Source organism: Impatiens glandulifera, chromosome 1 (assembly GCF_907164915.1).
Source record: "Impatiens glandulifera chromosome 1, dImpGla2.1, whole genome shotgun sequence".
Lineage (NCBI taxonomy): Eukaryota > Viridiplantae > Streptophyta > Magnoliopsida > Ericales > Balsaminaceae > Impatiens > Impatiens glandulifera.
In genome coordinates, this window is record NC_061862.1 from 71,921,382 (window position 1) to 71,938,483 (window position 17,102).

Sequence of the window (17,102 nt, forward strand, 5' to 3'; positions counted from 1 at the left end):
TGACCCTTGCTACTAGCTTATCATCATCCTCATTGTCGATTCTTCTTAGAACAATTTGTTGCAACATCCCAAGTCTGGAATCGAGTCATTCGTTACTCAGTTTTGTTCCAATCAGACCTTTATAATAACTGTTAACTTCCTTTTGAAATGCTTCATGTCCCTAAAGCATTCCCTATTACAATCTTTCAATCTGAGGACTTGGTTCCTGAAGTTTGAGTCACTCATTTCCTATAGAAGAAGACAATATTTCTGTTTCCCAAAGAAAACCAACTTTCTCTAGACTTTTGTTTGAAAAACTTTCTTATTTTGAGTAGAGATCTCTTAAACTTGTCAGTACTTCTTTCTCATCAGCTTGATTGTTAGGTAGGTTCTGCATCCTTAAGCTTTTTCTTTTAAAATTATATATATATATTATAGTCTTTTTAATTAATAACATATTAAATATATATTTATATATATATATATTTAAATTTTTTCGTCAATTCTAAATTATTATTTAGAGTATATAATGTCTTATTTTTTTATAATATTAAATAAATAAATAAAAAATTATCGACCACTTTAAAACTTAATAGTTAAATATACTTTCTAATATATATATATATATATATGTATATATATATATATATATATTTTAAAAATATATAGGAACATTATAAATTACAATAATAAATATTATTATATATATATATATAAATAATCAATAATTTAATAATAATAATAAAAAAATTGTTTATTAATTTTTTAGCACCCATATATATTATCTAAATGATATTTTAATAATGCATTATTAACCCAAACTTTTCACCATATTTAAGTGACTACACGTTTCAACATGATTTTTGACTTTTACTCACCTTCCGTGGAAAAACATTATGGTATTCAACGGTGCATTTTTAAATATTCGATTATACATTTCGGCATGATCTTAGGACTTCACCCTCCGTAGACGAACCTAGGGCTGCAAATGAGCAGAGCCGAACTCCAGCTTGTTGGAGCTCGAGCTCGACTCAATTAAGTATTTATTAGCTCGACTCAAACTCGAGCTCGAACGAGCTTATAAATTTGAGCTCGAGTTCGACTCGACTATATTACCCAAAAGCTCGACTCGACTCGAAAGCTTGAACCAAAATTGAGTTATATATAATAAATTAATTTTTTTATATATACTTTTATTATATATAATATATTAAAGTTTGTTTATCTTTTTCAATATTATATACAATATACTTATCATTACATCTTTAGTATTTACTTTTATTATATATATATATATATATATATTATATTAATATATATATATATTTTTTTTATCTTTTTAATATTATATATAACATATTAGTTATTATATCCTTAATATTTATTTTTATTATATATAATATATTAATCTTTATTTATCTCTTTCATTATTATTTATAATATACTTTTATTATATTTATATATAATATTAACCTTTTTTTTTTATCATAAATCCCTAATATTGTTTGTCATTTTGAATAAGATCTCAATTCACAGTTTCATTAGATATCTTACAACTAGAATCCCTCCTTTTGACTTTTTTTTCTATCTTCAATCAATTGAAAATTAATGTTTTTTATATTTATTCAACTCTATCTAAACATAAGTACATAAGTTTCTCCTAATACATGAAGAAATTATCTAAAAGCACAAACAATAACTATAAAAGAAGTTAAAACAAATTTAATTACCAATTGTGAATTAATGAGATGTGAAGATTGAAGAAAGAAGAAGAAAAAGAAGAGTAAAAGAAATTGTGAAAACTGAATAAGAAGTATATAAAAACTAAAGAAGAAGAGATAAGAGTGATCTAAGAAGAATAATAACTAAAAAATAAGAAGAAGAATAACTAAAGAATAAGAGATAAAAGTTATTGAAGAAGAAGAATAACTGAAGATGAATAAGAATAGTAACTGATGAAGAAGATGAAGAGTAACTTGGAGAAGAAGAGTAACTGATGAAGAAGATGAAGAGTAACTTAGAGAAGAAGAGTAATCGATAAAGAAGATGAAGAGTAACTGATGAAGAAGAAGAGATGAAGAGTGACGAAGAAGATGAAGAGTAACTAATGAAGAAGAAGAGATAAAGAGTAACTAATGAAGAAGAAGAGATGAAGAGTGACAGTAGAATATGATGAATGAACTATATATTAGAAATTAGGGTTTTACTTTAGGGATTATGGGCTTCATATTGGACTTTGAAGAGAGAAGGAAATAAAAAAATATCGTGTAAAATTTTAATATTAAATAAATAAAAAATATTTAATTATTTTGAGGCTCGAAAAAACTCGACAAGCCATCGAGCAAACTTTATATGAGCTCGAGTTCGACTCGAATAATAAACGAGTCGGCTCGAGCTCGACTCGAACTCGGTCAAAGTCAAGCTCAAGTCGAGCTTTAACCGAGCAGCTCACGAGCGGCTTGACTCATTTGCAGCTCTAGATGAACCTTTATGTTTTCTTACCAATTTTTACTTTACTCAAGTCTACATTCTCAACATTCGATTACACATTTCTACATGATCTTAGACACTGAATCACCCTCTGTGGAAGAACCATTAAATTTTTATTACCCCCAATTCAAACCATTTTTCATAATAAATAAACATATAAAAATCAAGTTGGTATGTGTGTAAACTTTATTCGTAAAAACAATATATCAACCTTAATATTATACCAAATTATTTTTATATCAAAACACTATATCCACCCTTATAATCTTCCGATTAAATATTTTCAGTTCAGGTTGAGTTTGTATAACAATCTAACTAATTCAAATCGATTTAAATGCTCATATCACTAATTATTAGTATTTAGGTTATACAAACAAAGTTAAAATGTCACAAACACACTTTTTACTCTTTCATCTATTAGGTGAGCTCCTCCTCATATATATATATATATATATATATATATAAAATAACGCTTAATCCAAGATTTACAAGGATGAACGGATCAGATCGTGTTGGGAGTGATTTAGATATTTTTCTATCGGATTAATTCATTTAAATTTAAATCTGACCATAAATTAATGAGTATGGGCTCATATATATATATATATATAAATGAATGATTAATTATGAAACTTCATTAATAAAACAAATAAGGATCCCTGTTCTAACTAGATACATAATTACTATGCACTTAGCAATTAAATCTTGAGTCATTTGGTTGATTATAGATTAAATAGATGAATTAAAAAAGGGAATATAATTTAGTTGTTTGTGCAAATTATACCTGGGTACATATTATTGTTGGTACAACAATAGAGGTCACTTCAAGTATCACTGCTAGTGATAAGATGTTTATTGATTCAATCTCTACTGAATCTTCTAGTGGTTATCCAACCCCGAATGTTCGATCTGAACGTTCAAATATGCAAGGAAGACAAAGTATTGGAGATGGTTTTCGACTGAGTGTTTCAAGCAACCCCAATATTTCAAGTCAAAGTTCAGATGATATAGAACCATTAGACGATCTTTATGTTTGGGGACAGATCTGGTGTGACAACACTGTGTTAGTGCGAAAAATATTATAAATAAGAAAATATGATTTTATTGATAGAAATCTTAAGTAGATACAACTCACTTAATTTTGATATGAAAAACTAATGAGTGATTCTCAATTTAAAGGATAAGATATATAGAAGGATCTAGAACTCAAAGTAAATACAATTCTTGACATTAAACAATGTATCTCTTGAGCTTCATCTTCCTCTCACGCTTCATCTTTAACTCTTTGAGCTTCATCATCACATTTAATGTTTCTAAGATTATTAATTATTTATTATTTTTAACACCCCCTCTTAATTAGTAATTTTGAGTTTCTTCTTGAATTTGTCGAACTTGTCAATCGAGACGACTTTGATCATGATATCTGCTGGCTGATCATTCGTCTTGATAAACTTCATGGAAATTACTTATGAGTAACAAAATCTCGAATAAAATGATGTCATAGTTCAATATGTTTGGACCGAGCATGAAAAACGGAATTCTTTATCATTGCAATAGTTGACATATTGTCACAATGAATAATTGTCGTCTCACATTGCTCAAACTTAATGTCCTTTAAAATTCGTTGAAGCCAAACAGCTTGACAAGCTGCATTAGTAGATGCTATATACTATGTTTTGGCTGATGACAATGTCACATATTTCTGTTTTATTGAGCTCCATGATATTACATTTGATCCAAGACAAAAGATATAACCGGATGTACTTTTTCAATCATTAATCGAGCCTGTCCAATCACTATCTGTAAACCCAACTAGCTTACATTCACTTTCCTTTTTGAATTCAATGCCTTGAGTTTTTGTGCCTTTAAGATATCTAAGGATTCTTTTTGTGGATGCAAAATGAATTTGACTTGGCTCATTCAAAAATCTAGAAAGCAAGCTTACCGAATGTGTGATATCCGGTCTTGTGTTGAGATATATTAATGAACCAATCAACTTTCTATAACTAGTTGAGTCAACTTTCTCACCATCGTCGTTAACTTGAAAATTTTCATTTAACGCCATAGGAGTGGAGAGGGGCTTGCATTGACTCATATTGAATTTCTTGAGCAGATCTTCAATATATTTTTCTTGAGATAAAAAGATTCTTCCTGGACTTTTCTTAACTTGTATACCAAGAAAATATTTCATGAGCCCCAAGTCTGTCATCTCAAATTCTTTCATCATTTGATTTTTGAATTTTGCCACCATAGCTTTGTTTATTCTAAAATAGATTAGATCATCTACATATAAACATACAATCAAGAAATCCTTGTCAATAATCTTCACATAGAGAGATGGTTCACTTGTACTTTGATTAAAGCCTTTCTTGATAAAATAACTATTTATTTTGCTGTTCCACGCTCGGGGTGCCTACTTTAACCCATACAATGCCTTTCTTAGTCGATAAACTTTCTTCTCTTTTTCTTTGATCTTAAAATCTTCACATATATCATTCATCACTTGAATAGAAGGAAGTCCAATCACCATATTTTCTCTTTTAATAACTGAAGTCCCCGTTGATTTAGATGACCATATCGAAGATGCCAAATTTTAGACAAATCTTCATTTTCCACTTTTAATGCACAATCACTTTTCAATGGAAACGTGAGAGAAAAAGTCTTATATTTTATTTCGACAGTTGCCACAACCACATACTTCTTTTGGTAAAATATTTTGCATCTTCCATCATCAAAATATACCGAGAAGTCCTTCTTAATAAGTTGTCCAATACTAAGAAGATTATATGAAATATTAGGGACATATAGAACATCCGTGATAAACTTTTTGTTACCTCCAGAAGTTGGAACAACAATGGTTCCTTTTCCTTTCGCATCTTGATAAGAACCATCTCCAAGAACAACGGTTGAAGTAATGTCCGAGTTGATCTCCACAAACATATCTTTATTGCTTGTCATATGGTTGCTATCACCGTTATCAAGATACCATTGATTTTTTGATTCTCTTCACCATTTAGAGAAACAAACATAACATCATAATCTTCTTTCACAAATTTTGCATCATCTTATTTCTTCTCCTTATTTTGAAATCGACAATCACTTTGAGAATGATTAGGGATTTTGCATCTTTTGCATCTGAAATAACAATCTTTTGACTAATGATTTAATTTATTGCAAATGATACAAGAATAAGAACCACTAGATTGTTGTGGTGCTTTGCCTTTCTAACTGAATGTCTTTTCATTTTTCTTACCAAATTTGTTGTGATGACTTCTTGAAAATGCTTATGGTACTTGCTTGGATTTGAAGGCTTGATCAGTTGATGGAGTACAAGAGAGATTAATTCTTTGCTCATGTGCTAGAAGAGATCCAATCAACTCATATATTGTCATCTTGGACAAATCTTTTGATTCTTCAATCGCATTAGCAACATGATCGAACTTTTGAGGAAGGCTTCGAAGAACCTTTTCAACAACCTTTTTATCTTTGATTTCATCTCCGTTGCTTTTTATTTGATTGACAATAGTGTAAACACGAGAAGAAAAATCTTGTACCTTTTCTCGATCCTCCATCTTTAGATTGTCAAAATCTTTCCATAAGGCTTGGAGTTTTAATGCGATCGTTTTCTCCGTACCTTGAAATTCCTGTTTCAATATCACCCAAGCATCTTGGGCCTTTTTTACTCCAAAAATACAGGGGAATATGGTTTTCCCAACTCCTTGTTGAATATAGCGCAAAGCTAGTGCATCTCGTTTTTGAGATCTTTTTCAAATTTTTTGTATCCTTCGTTGTCTTAATCGGGCACATCGAGTTCTTCTTCATATATCATATCCCAAAGACCTAGGGATATGAAAAATGTTTCCATTTCGCTGCTCTAGAATTCATAGAATTCGCCTTCAAATATATGAACTTGACTTGGAGAGTATGAGAATAGAGTGGATGCCATTCAAGATTGAAACATAACCTTGCTCTCATACCAAATTTGTTAGTGCGGAAAATATTATAAATAAGAAAATATGATTTTATTGATAGAAATCTTAAGTAGCTACATCTCACTTAATTTTGATATTAAAAAAACTAATGAGTGATTCTCAATTTAAAGGATAAGATAGAAGGATCTAGAATTCAAAGTAAATACAATTCTTGACATTAAATAATGCATCTCTTGAGCTTCATCTTCCTTTCAAGTTTAAACTTCAACTTTTGAGCTTCATCATCACATTTAATGTTTTCCAAGATGATTAATTATTTATTATTTGTAACACACTAACAGGTCTCTAAGTTCATATCCTTCGAGAAACGAAGTTCCGACTCCTCGATCCTTAGAATCAAACGTTGTTCTCGACGTTCATCAAATCGTTTGTGGCGTTAGGCACGTCGGTCTTGTTACAAAGCAAGGTGAAGTATTCACATGGGGAGAAGAATTTGGTGGGAGATTAGGTCATGGTATTCAAAAAGATTTCAGTCGTCCTCGTCTTGTCGAATATCTTGCAGTTACAAACGTGTAATTTATTGCTTGTAGGGAACATCATACATGTTCTATATCTGCATCTGGTGATTTATACACATGGGGTGATGGTTCTCATAACGTGGGACTTCTTGGTCATGGTGCCGATGTTAGTCACCAGGTATCCAAAATGGTTTCAAGTCCGTTAGAAGGAATTCAAATTATGGCCATTTCTTGTGGCACATAGCACTCTGCGTTGATAACTTTCAATGACAGGTTGTTGACATTTGGTGATGGAACATTCGGTGTATTGGGTCATGGCGATCGAGAAACAATCTCTTTCCCTAAAGGAGTTGATCTGTTAAGTGGTTATAAAACAGTCAAGGTTGCATGTGGCGTTTGGCATACTGCAGCCATAATAGAGGTAATGGGACATAACGATCCCAATTCTTTATAAAAGAAAGTCTTCACTTGGGCCGATGGTGATAAATATCGAAGGAACCACATCTACATTCATCCAACTTTCGTCTCTTCTCTTATGAACTACAATTTTTTTTTTGGAAAACGGTTAAAACTATTTCATTAAAATTTTAAAAGTGGACTACAATTTCCATCAGCTCGCATGTGGTCATTCCATGACGTTGGATTAACCACATCAGGCCATGTATTCATTGTTGGAAGTACTAAATTCGGTCAGCTAGGGAATCCAACATTTAACGGAAAGATACCTTGCCTGGTTTAGGACATATTGGTGGGTGAGTTCATCGATGAAATATCATGGAACCAATTCCCAATATAACCTTGTTTGTCGTTCAACTTCCCAAATTAACCTAGTTTGTTCATTCATTTCCAAACCAACATATTTACTATTCAAACTCAGTTTTTTTTTTTAAATTAATTTATTTATTTACATTTAAACTCATTATTATACATATATTTAAATTATTATTTTTATAAATATGATATATTTAAATTATTATTTTTATAAATTATTTTTTTAAAATTTTTATATATATTTTAAAGAGGAGTGATAGAGAGAGGTAATTTGAGAGAGGGAATGGGGGAGGGAATGATGTGTCACTACATCACTTGTTGGAAAAATGATAAAAGGTAAGGAGAGAGAAGAGAGAGAAATTTTGTTATTTTTTTGGCTAATCAAATTATGCCACATCATTCTCTCCCCTATTCCTTCCCTCAAATTCCCGATTCATTCGACGCTACCCCTCTGGACAGTGCCCCCATTCCATTCATTACCTGACACGTGTAACATTATATTTAACCTTTAACCCAAACAAAAAGTAACTATAGTTTATCTTTTACTCATTTAAACCTCAGGTAAAGTTAAATATTAACTTTACTACAGTTTGTCTTCTTCTTAGTTAAACGACATGAGGTAAAAGTAAATATTAACTTTTTACCCGCCTATGCTGCTGTTTCTTTTTCAGCTAACCCCGCATATGCTGTTGCTTTTTCTTCAGCTAACCCCGCCTATACTGCTACTCCCGTCCGCCGCTGCTCTCCTCCCCGCTGCTCTAGAATCGACTTCGTCATAAGTTAACCTGTCTCCCGTCTGTCGCTACACTAGAAGCGGGATTCGGGATTCTTCGTTGCTGCAATAGAATCGTCGTCCGTTGCCGATCGTCTTCGAAACACCGCTAGATGATGATCAGTATAGAGCTCATAGGTACGTATTATCTCTTAATACTGTTTTTTAATTAACTAGTTTCATAATCTCAAAAAAATTAATGTTATTGTCTGTTTTAGGAATTTCTACTTTAAGTGGGCATTTAGTGAAAAGTATGTTTATCCCTATTTATCCTTAAATGTCTTAATGAATGAGTTTTATCCCCTTGTGATGAAGTTTTTAGGGAATTTCATATCTGATTTATAAAAAAATTGAATTACATTTAATTTACAGCTTGTTTATTATGTGATTGAATTTTTTCATTTTAAGTATTTATGTTTTAAATTTTTTTATGATTTCAGAAAATCAATTGATTTCTTGATTTAAAATGGAAGATAACTTAGTGTCACTTGAAAAGTTGGAGAGACACTATAGTCAAGAAGCCTCAAATTTATCCATGCCAGAAAATATTGAAGAACAAACTGAGAACTCTGTTGTTGATGTTTTGGAGAGTAAACTATTAGTGGGTACGATTGTGAGTAATCTTGAAGATGTTTATTTATTATATTGTCAATATGCACATGCCAAAGGATTTAGTGTGAGAAAAGGTGATCAAAGATGTTTTCCTCATACTAACGAGCTTCAATCAAAGGAATTTAATTGTTCATGTCAAGGTTTGAAAGACGAAAAAAGGTCTAGTAATAAAATTCCAGTTTATCAAAAATTGGTCACTAGAACTAACTGCAAAGCCAAATTGAAAATTACAAGGGAGAAAGAGGGTGAATGGAAGGTGAGTAGATTTGTTATGGAGCATAACCATGAGATGTTTGCACCCGATCAAACTCATTTGTTGAGATCAGCACGCAATATATCATATGCAAAAAAGTCTACTCTAGAAACTATGGTAAATGCTGGAATATATATCTCTAATGCTGTTTCTTTTATGGAAAATGAAGCATGTGGGCCAGAAAATTTAGGTTTTGTTAGAAAGGATGCATATGATCATTTGAATCGGTTGAGAAGACATACGAAAGTTGAGAATGGAGATGCTGCTGCACTTATTCAATATTTTATAAGTAAGGCGAATAAAGAGACTTACTTTTACTGGAATGTGCAATTGGATGATGACGATAGGATGATGAACTTTTTCTTTAGGGACTATAGATGTGTGGTTGATTATGAATATTTTGGTGATGTTCTATCGATTGATACAACATATAGAACAAACAAGTATAATTTGATATGTGCTCCATTTGTTGGTATAAATCATCATATGCAAAATGTTTTGTTTGGCTTGGCATTTATGTCAGATGAAACCGAAAGTTCTTTTGAATGGTTGTTTAGAACATTTCTTGATTCTATGAATGACAAACAACCTCAAACAATCTTTTCAGACCAATGTCAAGCCATGATGAATGCCATTGAAACAGTTTTTCCAGATTCACATCATCGTTTATGTCAATGGCATATAAATCAAAATGCACCCTCACACTTTGGAAGTTTAAATGGTGATCGAGCTTTTAAAAGTTTGTGGCATAAATGCATGACATATTGTGAGTCTGAAATTGAATTTGAGACCATATGGAAATATATGATTGATAAATATCATCTGGATGATCATAATTGGTTGAATGGAATATACAAACTTAGGAGAAAATGGGCTACTGCGTTTAGTAATGAAAAGTTCAGTGCCAGACTTTTGGCTACTTCAAGGAGCGAGGTCACAAATATGGTTTTGAAAAAGGCAGGTAATAAAATGAGTTCTTTGTATGAATTTGTGATGAATTATCTAATGATTGAAGATAATTGGCGGGTAAAAGAGAAGACCGAGGATACTCGTTGTCGTCATGGTAAGCCTTCACAAATTTTGAAAAAACATCCATTGTTGATTCATGCTGCTGATGTTTATACACTTACCATATACCGATTATTTGAGGTTGAATTGGTTAATTCTTTGAATTGCAAATATGTTGAAGCACCATCTTATTTTGGTAATGATTCGAATTTGATCGAGATCAAAGTAAAATCTCATGATGAAAATTCAAGGGTTAGACACGTGATGTTCAACAGACAGAATCATGAGATAAAGTGCAATTGTCACAAGTTTGAGACAATGGGAATATTGTGTAAGCATACTTTGATGGTGTTTAACTCTATGGATGTCACTATTTTACCAAACTGTTACATTTTAAAGTGATGGACGACAAATGTAAGAAATAGAATTATCTTTGATTTTCAAGAAAGTAAAGGTGGTGGTCATGTATCTGAGATGGTATTTGTCAACCAAGTAATGAGATCGATATACGATCTAACTCAACTGAGCAAACCTCATGAGGATGCGAGAAAAATATTATGTAGATTGCTTGACAATGCAAAAGATAAAATCTCCGAACTTGTCTCGAATTTGAATATAGAAGATGAGATACCATGTGATGATATTCAAAATGATGGAATATATGTACGTAACACACTCACTGCTAAAGCAAAAGGAGTTACAAATGCAAATATTACACCACATTGGGATACTAAAAGCAAAAAAGGAAAAGGAAAGGGAAAAGCTCAAATTTCAAGTAAGTTTTCATTTTTCATAACTTTATTCATGTACTCGTTATATAGTTAATCTACCATTAATTTTGTAATTTTCTTTGATTTGTTAGGTGCAAAAAGAGCAAAAAAGAAGGGTCAAAATTCACAAGATGCCGCAAACACACATGAAATGAATTATATATCATCACAACAACACTCAAATTCCACTTTATTGCAATATATGTCGACACCTTCTCAATTTACATCTCCGTATGGACACAATTATCATTTCAATATGGTAACTAATTTTTTGTAATTTTCAATTTTAATGATGAATTTGGGCACAATCAAAATTTATATCTTATATTTATTTTTTTGTATTTTAAATGCAGCTTGGCGGTCCTCATTTAGGGGGTTTTCATCCATCACAATTTTTGGGGTCTCCATATCACTTTGGGGGTTTTCATACATCACAAGTAAGAAATGTTATAAAAAACATTAAACTTATTTAAATATGACTATTTTTTTTAATGTTTAGGGGCACGATCCTGATAACTGAAGAAGCGTACCAGTATTATTCTTAGTGTCTCTAAAATTGTGTGAGGTATTTATAGTTTGATTTACGACTACCTTCTATTTGAATTACTATCATCGCCAATATCTTTTTTTTTGGACAGGTGTTACTTTAGGATTTGCATACCTATCAGCTGGAATTTACAAACATGCTATTCTACTTTTGCAGCTGGATTTTTGTGTAGCTATGAAACAAAATTATGAACTTGTCATATTTCTGTTATATTTCTGTCATATTTATGTAGCTGAATTTGTGATACTTGTTATATTATGTAGCTGGATTTGTAATACTTGTCATATTTATGTAGCAAAAATTATGAACTTGTCATAGTTTGGGTTTTCTTAGCATTTTTCTCATTTGATCATGTTAATAGTGATGATGGTTCTTTTATTATTACCAGTTATTAGATGATCAAAACTTATATAGTTTATACAATTTATACTACCAAAAATCATCTCATTTCTGAAAGTGCTCAATTCATTAAATGTAGAAAGTGTTGCTAAACAAAAAAGATGAATGCAAATATATGAAAAATTAAAAACCATTGCTGTTAAACAAAAAAGAACCTATAAATATTAATTAATAGCTCGTATCTACTACATTACATATATAAATAATATACACACACAAAGCCCTCTATAACAGTAAAACATAACTCTCTTCACATTCTCCTTGAGGGCAGGTAGAGGCCGAATTCCTGGTTTGGCAGCTGTGAACCACCCTTGGTCCCATCCTCATATCTCTGGTTTAGTATAGAATCTGGCTCCACTAAATGTACATAATAGGCTGGGACTGCAACAATTTATTTATTTATGTAATAGTATTCCATCTATAAACAAACATTACAAGAAAATCAGATAGAAATCAAGATCTGATTATGCCCCATACAAACATTATTCCATCTAAATGTGCATTTGGGATCTCAATTTATATATTTATGTAAGCATTATTCAAAATAAGTAGCAACCAAACCAACAAATTAACAAATGGTCTATGCAGTAACAATATAGAACATTAGATACATGTTCAGTAAGAAATCAATTGATTTTCTGAAATCATACAAAAATTTAAAACATAAGAACTTAAAATAAAAAAATTCAATCACATAATAAACAAGCTGTAAATCAAATCTAATTCAATTTTTTACAAATCAGATATAAAATTCCTTTAAAGCTTCATCACAAGAAGATAAAACTCATTCATTAAGACATTCAAGGATAAACAAAGATAAACATACATTTCACTTTTGTTGAGATCCTATCTGTATCTATATTCCTTCAACGGAAATGCCCACTTAAAGTAGAAATTTCTAAATCAGACAATAACATTAAATTGATTGAGATTATGAAACTAGTTAATTAAAAAACAGTATTAAGAGATGATACATACCTATGAGCGGTGTTTTGAAGACGATCGGCAATGGACGACGATTCTATTGCAGCAACGAAGAATCCCGAATCCCGCTTTTGGTGCAGCAACAAACGAGAGACATGTTAACTTATGACGAAGTCGATTCTAAAGCAGCGGGGAGGAGAGCAGCGGCGGACGAGAGCAGCAGTATAGGCGGGGTTAGCTGAAGAAGAAGCAACAACATAGGCGGGGTTAGCCGAAGAAGAAGCAGCAGCATAAGCGAGTAAAAAGTTAATATTTACTTTTACCTCCTGTGGTTTAACTAAGAAGAAGACAAACTGTAGTAAAGTTAATATTTAACTTTACCTGAGGTTTAAATGAGTAAAAGATAAACTACAGTTACTTTTTGTTTGGGTTAAAGGTTAAATATAATGTTACACGTGTCAGGTAATGAATGGAATGGGGCACTGCCCAAAGGGGTAGCGTCGCAAATTCCCTTTCCCAATCATTTCTCTATTTTAAATTATTATTTTTATAAATTTTATTATTTAAATTTTAATATATATATATACATATATAAATATTAATTTATATAACTTTTTTAATAAGAAAATCAATAAGTCCACCAAACACTTCCACCGATTTTTCTGAAAAAATATTCTCTATTGCCATAACTAAGGATGACAATTTGAAACTGCCCCGCTATAATCGAACTGAATTGCCCTGTTTAGGGCGGTTTTTTTCCGAAACCGAACGGGGATGGTATTTGTGTCCTTCGCCCCGCTTCGATTTCACCTCGATTCTACCCCGAACACTATAAACACAATTATATATATAAAATCACCATTATATTTATTTAATTATTATATTTTATAAGAGTCATAAGTTTATTTCTTTATAATAATATAAAATTTTAATATATTACAATATATATTATATTAAAAAATTCGTTTATATAATTTTATTATATAATTTTTAAAAATATTTTATAAATAGTGTCCCGAGGAGATTTCCAGAAACCAAATGGGGCGGGCATGGTATTAGAAAAATCCTTAAAATAAAAATAGGACAAGGATGATAAATGGATTCACCGCCCCGAATAGTCTCTAGCCATAATAATATATTTAAATTATTATTTTTCATAAATATTTACTAAATACAACTTTTATTATGAGCAGTCTAATTTAACTTTTTCATTGGATTATTTATCCACAACAAATTTAGTATGAGTATTCTAGTTAATTTTTCATTTTATTCTCTATTCACAACAAATATTTATGAGTATTTAGTCTAAATTTTTTATAAAATAATAATTTATAACATATATCTAAATATAAATAATCAAATTTATTAAAACAATAATTTAAAAATATCAAATTTATAAAAAATACTAGTTTAAATATATATATCTAAATATAAATAATCAAATTTATTAAAATAATAATTTAAAAATATCAAATTTATAAAAATACTAATTTAAATATATATATATATAATAATAATAATAATGAGTTTAAATGTAAATAATTAAATTAATTAAAAAAAATAAAACAAAAAAAATGAGTTTAAATAATAAAATAGGTTAGTTTATAAATAAATGAATAGTTTAGGATGGGAACAAGGTCTTATTGTGAATTGGTTAAAATATTATGCAGTGCACATCATGTTGCGGTGATGACTTCGCGTGGCGACATGGGGAAGAGGTGCACATGGGAGATTGGGACATCGATGATACAGAGGATAGGATAGGATAGGAAAATACCGACACTTGTTGAAGCACTGAAAGATAGACATGCATGTAAAGAACATAACATTCATTAACATGTGGGTGATCGAATTACAGTACTGCGAGCATATTCAATCATAAATGGGTATCTGGAGCTGATCAATCTGTTTTCTCTGGCTGTTTGGTTTCACAAGGAAAAAGGCATAACTGTTATTATAATTGTGGGCTTGTTCATTGCCACGGTACTTGTAGTTCAAAAAAAGCTATGAAAGCAGCTATGGCCGGCCCCAACTCCAGGGAAACTTGTTATAATAAACTAAAAGCTGCTGATGCTGGGAATGCGACCAATAATGTTACTAGGAGGGCTGTTGCTCCTCCTCGGCCTTCACCATATCCATATGCTAGGAGACCAAGCCCTCCGCGATCTGCCACTCCCACATTCTCTAGCGGTGTAATATTCGATAAACAAACAAGTGGTGAAATTGCAAGGCCAGGTAAAAAACCAATTTGTTTATAAGTTAAAGAATGATTTTAGGTTATAGAGGTTTTAAGCATAAAACGGATTCCCAAGATGAAGAGATTAAAAAGTTTCAAAGAACGATATCAGAAACTACTCTTGCAGAAGCAGGAGAAAGATCTTTCAAATGTTCAATTGCAAAGGAGGTCATTACAACTATTTCCGCTCAGGTTATTATTACTATCTTTTTTTTCTTGGTTTCATCATAATTGGTGTAATATTGTCTTCTTAATATGAGCATCATAAGCTGAAAGGAATGACCGAAAGTTTTCCAGTAATAGCGAAAGTTTTAAGTCATTGTGTAGTCGGATTAAAGGATTTCTAAGCCCGAAAGAACATGAAAGGCAAACAATGGGCAGCAGCTCATTTGAGGATAACGGGGACCATCACCTATCACAAACAAATGAAGATAACAAGTCATCAATATCTTCTCAGACAGGCCATGAGAATGAAAGTTCTTAATGAGCAATTTGAACCTGGTGTCTATGCTACCTTAATACAACTACAAAACGGTTCAAACAAGTAAAAAGTTAATGGCTTCGCCCGGGCTCGAACCGGAGACCTTCAGTGTGTTAGACTGACGTGATAACCAACTACACCACGAAACCAAGTTGTGTTGATTAAATATTTCTGAATTCTTTTGACAGTAAAAGAAGATTCTCAGAGAATGCACCGGGCAGAGGAATGGTGGAAGGAAAACAGAGATAGATTGCTAAAGAAGTATAACCCACCATTGACAAGCAGTGATGAAACAGAATCATCTGATGGTCATACTACCATGCACCTAGGAAGGAAGGAAGAACCCAAATGGTATGATTTTTAACTTTACTACTCTATTGAACTCCTCCTCCTTATGTTTCTCATTCACAAAAGAAGAAGAAGATTTATTAGTTATTTGTAGATCATATATGAGACTTCTGAGGACTTGAAATGAGAAAAAAAAAATTAATAAATAAATTTAAGATACTCAATTTTCAATTTAATTTTTTTAACTGGATTTTATTCTTTTTTATGACTAGTATGACATCCTATCTTCTTGAAGGATTTTAAATTTAGGTGTTTTTAGTGGGAATAAAACTTAGATTTATTTTTTTTGAGTTAGCCAACAAATAATTAGCTTCACTTGTTCTTGGCTATATATATATATATATATATATATATATATATATATATATATATATATATATATATATATATATATATATATATATATATATATATATATTACTTAAATAATCATAACTCAAAAAATATTATATAATTATATTAGTCAATTCATTACTTAAAATACTAAAATATTTTTATTTTATCATTATATATTAATACTATTTTAAGTCTTTTGTCAAAAAAAAATTACTACATTCTCAAATTTATTACAAATCATTATTTTCTATTATTTGAATAACCTAAACTTGAACGAGGCTTCAAGTTAAATATGATTTTGTCTGGATTATTTTTTTTTCAGCTATATTTTTGGACATAGCCTAAATCCTTCTAAAATTGAATGGATTTCCTGAAGTATCATTGTGTATAAATGTTTTTGAGATATAAGTGAAGTTAAAAATGATAGACAGTATTTAATATTTTAGTCATTTAGATTTATGGATGTTGATAAAAAAAATTATTATATGGAATTGGAGCTGATTTTGTATGAAGAAATGTAAAAAGGTTCATGAATATGTTTAATTAAATAATGTTACAGAATAGTATCTCATCTAAACTAAAATTGGGAAGAAATATTTAACAATAAAATGTTTCTATTCAACCTGAATCATTAGATAATAAAAATAAATTTATAATGATAAAGATATTTTTGGTAAAAACAAAGTAGAGCAGTGTGTTTTAACTTTTTTTTTTTTTTTTTTTTTA

At 30.6% G+C, this 17,102-nt stretch overlaps 1 non-coding gene across 1 annotated transcript; it reads right to left on the reverse strand.

Annotated features, from left to right (window-relative positions):
• Positions 1 to 15,767: 15,767 nt before the first annotated feature.
• On the reverse strand, positions 15,768 to 15,841 carry TRNAV-AAC. The gene has a single exon. It is a non-coding gene; the product is annotated as a tRNA-Val (tRNA).
• Positions 15,842 to 17,102: the final 1,261 nt, after the last annotated feature.